The sequence below is a fragment of the Electrona antarctica genome, assembly GCF_951216825.1.
Source record: "Electrona antarctica genome assembly, chromosome: 5".
Lineage (NCBI taxonomy): Eukaryota > Metazoa > Chordata > Actinopteri > Myctophiformes > Myctophidae > Electrona > Electrona antarctica.
Genome location: NC_136810.1, coordinates 30,502,122 through 30,508,093, shown reverse-complemented (window position 1 = coordinate 30,508,093; position 5,972 = coordinate 30,502,122). Strand labels below are relative to the sequence as shown.

The window sequence follows — 5,972 nt, the reverse complement described above, 5'->3', positions numbered from 1 at the left end:
AATTTTAAAGCATATAACATTTTATAAGATAAATGAAGATCACGGTATAAGGAGCAGTTGTATCTTCATCAGAGCTGGTTCTACTTGGTTCTGTTGTGACTGAAGGAATATGTCTCTGCTTCAGTAACAATTCACTGTACTGGTACAGTACATACATTTATGCTTTTAATACTATGTACATAATGTCCATACATGTATGTATTGGATATAGACAGAGCATGCCTGGGGGAGGAGGGGGGGTGGAGCATGCAGCAGTTTGTTAAGTTGTGATTGAGATGGCTCTATTGTTCTCCTCTTCGGCCTATCAATCCAAGCAGTTAGTGGCTCCACCTCAGGCTCTTTAGTATAAGAAGAGTTGCTGTGCCAGTTCTCCACAACTGCTCCAGGAGTAAAGTAGTCAACCGACTCCCCACCATTCTGGCATCGCTTCCTCCTTCCATCACCAAGATCGTCCTGCATGTTGGCGTAAATGACAAACCATCCGTCGAGACCCGTAAGAACTTTAAAATTATTTTCGACCTCCTGCTCAGCTGTGGTAATTTTTTTTTTTACGTCGGGTCCTTTTCCGCCGCTGCGCGCTGGGGAGAGTCGTTTCGGTAGGCTGCTGGACTTACACTACTGGCTCCAGTCTGTTTGCTCCTCGTGCAATATAACGTACATCCACAACTTTCACCTTTTCTGGTCTCGCCACGCATTTTACAGCCGAGATGGACTGCATCCTAGCACACTGGGAAATCATTCCCTATCATTTCATGTGCAGCGCATTCTAGACACACACGCCTGACTTGGGGTCCCACCATAGAGTATATATATAATAGAGACTGAACTGGCGCGAAGCTCCGCCCCCCCAGCTATTCATGTCAGTGGAAGTTGCTCAGTGGCGTTTTGAAGCACCCGGAAGACTGCCGGAAGTCCCTCCCAGGACCTCAACTTTGAGGTCCTGAGTGACGTAGGGCAACTGAGCGCTCAACGTTAAAGCCCAGCTGCACGGGGTTTCCCGGTCATGAATCCACGGGTCCGCCTGTAGGCCCTCCTCCTACCACTAGGACCCAGAGCTTCAACGTTGGAAAGCCTGCCTGCCCCCTTGGGTCCCACACACTAACTGGTCAACCGGAAGTTTGACTTCCGGTCAGTGTGGTTCCACCTCAGTTTCGTGTGAAGCGCCTGCCCCCATGTGGCCGGTCGGTCAAATTACACTTGTATTAACGTCTCCTTTATCTGTTCCTCTTACTGTCGCTCCACAATATATACCGGTCCGTATTTCAAACAGAACGTCAAGGATAGAGTTGATAAATGAAATGTCTGTGCGCGCCCTTTCAGTAAACAGAAACAACCTAATCACTATGCCTGCCCCCTTGTGGCCCAGCAGTCAGATGACACCTGCACCTATCATTAGAGTTGCTGAGACTGTCCCACAATATTTTATTCCTGTGTTAATAACATCTAGAGCTCATCAGCAAAACGAGCATGATTTAATTTATGCCAGACATACCCAATCATCAAAACGTTCAGCTATAAACTCAAACTTATTATCCATCCCAATGGCCCTCACCACAGTTAATCAGTCACCACCAGTCCAGCTAAAACTTGCCCTTTTTAATATAAGATCAATAACTAACAAGCTCTCCTCAGTAAATGATATCATTAGAAAAGAAAAGCTTGATATCATTTTTCTAACAGAGACATGGCTTGGTTCCGACGGAGCTATTCTGTTAGCAGCCGCATGTCCCCCGGACTACAGCTTCATCCACCAAGTGCGTGAGGTTAAGAAAGGAGGTGGACTGGCCAATATTTTTTCTGACACCTTAAAAATCAAGCCTTTAGCCCTCGGCAATTTTTTATCTTTTGAGTACCAGGCCACTACACTGGAGAGTCAATCCTCTGTGCCATTAATTAGTATTTATCGTCCTCCTAAATCAAGTAAAGCCCTGTTTTTAACCGAATTGTCAGAGCTTTTATCTATTTGTTCCACAAACTATGATAAAACACTGATTATAGGTGACTGCAATTTGCACGTGGACAATGCCTCAGACAGCGTGGCTATGGACTTCCTACAACTATTAAATTCTTTCGACTTTATTCAGCATGTTGTTGGGCCTACTCATAACCATGGCCATACCCTTGACCTGGTCATGAGCAGAAACCTGAATATTAGGATTGATAGGACCATTGAAAGGCCTGAGTTATCAGATCATTACTTGCTATGTTTTAATATGACTACTACGGCTCTAGAAAAAAACAACACAGAATATACTATAAAAAACGCATCCACCGCCACTGCTTTTTCCCGTCATCTCACACCTGCTCCCCCATCACTGGTCACTCCCTCAGTGAATGATATGGTCCAACAATTTAATTTCAAAGTAGAATCTGCCCTTAATATAGTGGCTCCGTTAAAAACCAAAAAGAAATGCAACTCCAAAATAACACCTTGGATAAATGAGCATACACGCTCACTTAAGACACACTGTCGCAGAACAGAGCGTGTCTGGAGAAAAAATTAAAACACGATCAATCTAGAGACTCTTAAGATCTCAACAGCTACCTACAACAGAGCTTTGCGCTTGGCTAGGCAGGCATATTTCTCGGCCATCATTGTTAAGAAAAATGCAAAAGTACTATTTTCCACTATTGAACGTGTACTTAACCCTCCCCAGTCTTACAAGCAATCATTTCCCGCCTCTACTGCTAAGTGCAACGAGTTTGCATCCTTTTTTAATGCCAAAATCATTAACATTCGAGCTGGCATCATAAATGTAGCTGCTGCAAACACAGCAAATGGTGCCTCGCTTGTTCGCCCTAGGGGAAGCCTGGCGTCTTTCCATACAGTCGAGGAAGAGGAACTCCGCAAAACCATAATGCAGATGTCCTCATCCACATGTTCACTGGACGGTATTCCCACCCCCTTCCTCAAAGAGGTGCTAGAGTGTGTACTTGGAGAAATCCTGCAAATTGTAAACAGCTCCTTACAATCAGGCATCTTTCCTGACTCACTGAAGACGGCTGTAGTTAAGCCACTACTTAAGAAAAATAACCTTGATCCCTCTGTGTTGGGAAATTACAGACCAATTTCCAATCTCCCTTTTCTGGGCAAGGTAATAGAAAAAAATCATCTGTCTCCAACTAGACATTTTTCTGCAGAACAATAATATACATAATACATTTCAATCCGGTTTCAGAAAAGGGCACAGCACTGAAACGGCACTTGTAAAAGTAATCAATGATCTCAGGGTATCCGCCGACAAGAAACATGTGTCCGTTCTACTACTCCTGGACTTAACGGCCGCTTTCGATACAATTGATCACTCAATTTTAATACAACGTCTCGAGCACTTGATAGGCCTCTCAGGCACGGCCTTATCCTGGTTCTCCTCATACTTATCAGGAAGAAGCTATTTTGTCAGCCTAGCCGACTTTGTATCGGACACGCACAATATTGATTCCGGTATTCCACAGGGCTCAATCCTTGGTCCTCTATTGTTCTCCCTCTATATATTGCCGCTGGGAGAACTCATTAGCGCCCTCGGAGTGAATTACCACTTCTATGCGGACGATACGCAGCTGTATCTTTCCGTAGCCCCTGATGACCCCTCTGCCCTTGACCCACTGCTATCCTGTCTGTCCAACATTAAATGCTGGATGAGTGAGAACTTTCTCCAACTGAACGAGGATAAGACAGAAGTTCTTATAATTGGCTCTAATGAGCAAAAATAATTGATAAAAAATAAACTCGGTAACCTAAATGTAGGAAGTAAGTCGACAGTAAAGAACCTAGGGGTTATTATCGATTCAGATCTGAATTTTAATGCGCACATTAATCAAGCTACCAAGACAGCTTTCTTTCATCTTCGAAACATCGCACGTATAAGAGCATACTTATCTTTAGATGATGCTAAAACATTGGTCCATGCTTTTGTTTTTTCGTGTCTCGATTACTGTAATTCCCTCCTCTCGGGCCTGCCAAAGAAGTCAACAGACAGAATCCAACTTGTTCAAAATGCGGCTGCTAGGGTTTTAACCAAAACTAAGATGAGAGATCATATTACTCCAGTTTTACACTCACTACATTGGCTCCCGGTGGTTTTTAGGATTGATTTTAAAATTATTTTACTTGTTTATAAATCCCTAAACGGTCTTGCACCCTCATACCTCCGCGAATGCCTACCCAGATACGTTCCTAACCGCCCCCTCAGGTCCTCCACTGCTGGCCTGCTTGAAGTGCCTAAAAAAAGGTCTACAAAAAAATATGGTGAGGCAGCCTTCTGCTTCTATGGGCCTACAGCCTGGAATCGACTTCCATTTCAACTTAGACACGCACCCTCTGTAGACATTTTTAAAGCTCAACTCAAGACTCACCTTTTTACTCTTGCTTTTAATTGAGTTTTAGTTTTAGTTTTAGTTGAGTTCTCTATTCTGACCTTTTGCGGTGTGCTTTGTTTCTCGTCCATCTATGTTTTTATGCTTTTTTTGTTGTTTGCTCTTTACCATTGTTTTATCCGTCTAACTGCTTGCCTGTGTTTTATTGCTATTTTTATGTACTGCCCTGTGAAGCACTTTGAGTTGCATTTATGTATGAAAGGTGCTATACAAAAAGTTTATTATTATTAAGTTTATTATCAATCATTTCTGATCAGATCTGACTGTGGACTCCAGACTTCAGGAGAAGATGAACTCTATCAACCTCAACTCTGCTGAACAGGAGGAACCCAAAGACCATGGTATGTTACTTGCCCTTTTCACCTGTCATATCTGGATAATTAAAACATTGCATTCTCAATCTTCCGCTTTGTTTCATTGTAATTTGATTCAGATCGTGTTTTTGCCTTTATTGTCTCACAGGTTCATTCACTCTAAAAGTGCTTGTAGTGGGCAGGGCCTATTACTTACCACTGAATCATTATATAATCATGTCATGTATTATTATTGTGTAATAGTTATTTAGCTAGCTGTAAATTATTGCCCAGCTAATTAGATTATTTCTTAAAATGCACAAAAACAATTTGGAATTCCTTTGCTGGTGTTAATTGGGGAACTAAATGTACGTTTCAGTCCATAAAAGTCTGTCGTTCAACCTCTCAATGTGTTTTTCCTTTTTGTTTCCAATCCAGTGTTGCATCATCAGTCTGGCCTCCCTGTCTTACCAACAGTAAATGAACAAAGGGGCTTGGCTAAACCAAAACAGCACGACTGTGACCAGTGTGGACAACGCTTCCATTATAAAGCTCAGCTTAAAAGACACCAGAAAATTCACACTGGAGAGAAACCCTATGGATGTGAACAGTGTGGACAACACTTTTCTGAAATGTCCAGCCTTAAAACGCACCAGAGAATTCACACTGGAGAGAAACCCTATGGATGTGATCAGTGTGGACAACACTTCTCTACAATGTCCCACCTTAAAAGCCACCAGAGAATTCACACTGGAGAGAAACCCTATGGATGTGATCAGTGTGGACAACACTTCTCTGAAATGTCCAGTCTTAAAAGCCACCAGAGAATTCACACTGGAGAGAAACCCTATGGATGTGTTCAGTGTGGACAACACTTCTCTCTGATGTCCAACCTTAAAAGCCACCAGAGAATTCACACTGGAGAGAAACCCTATGGATGTGATCAGTGTGGACAACACTTCTCTCAAATATCCAGCCTTAAAAAGCACCAGAGAATTCACACTGGAGAGAAACCCTATGGATGTGATCAGTGTGGACAACACTTCTCTCTGATGTCCAACCTTAAAAGGCACCAGAGAATTCACACTGGAGAGAAACCCTATGGATGTGATCAGTGTGGACAACACTTCTCTGGAATGTCCGACCTTAAAACACACCAGAGAATTCACACTGGAGAGAAACCCTATGGATGTGATCAGTGTGGACAACACTTCTCTCAAATATCCAGCCTTAAAAAGCACCAGAGAATTCACACTGGAGAGAAACCCTATGGATGTGATCAGTGTGGACAACACTTCTCTG

At 42.9% G+C, this 5,972-nt stretch overlaps 1 long non-coding RNA gene across 1 annotated transcript; it reads left to right on the top strand.

The window, feature by feature from the left end:
- Window positions 1-383: 383 nt before the first annotated feature.
- On the top strand, window positions 384-5,421 carry LOC306924116. The gene is made up of 3 exons (XR_013790122.1): window positions 384-493; window positions 4,635-4,718; window positions 5,109-5,421. It is a non-coding gene; the product is annotated as an uncharacterized lncRNA (long non-coding RNA).
- Window positions 5,422-5,972: the final 551 nt, after the last annotated feature.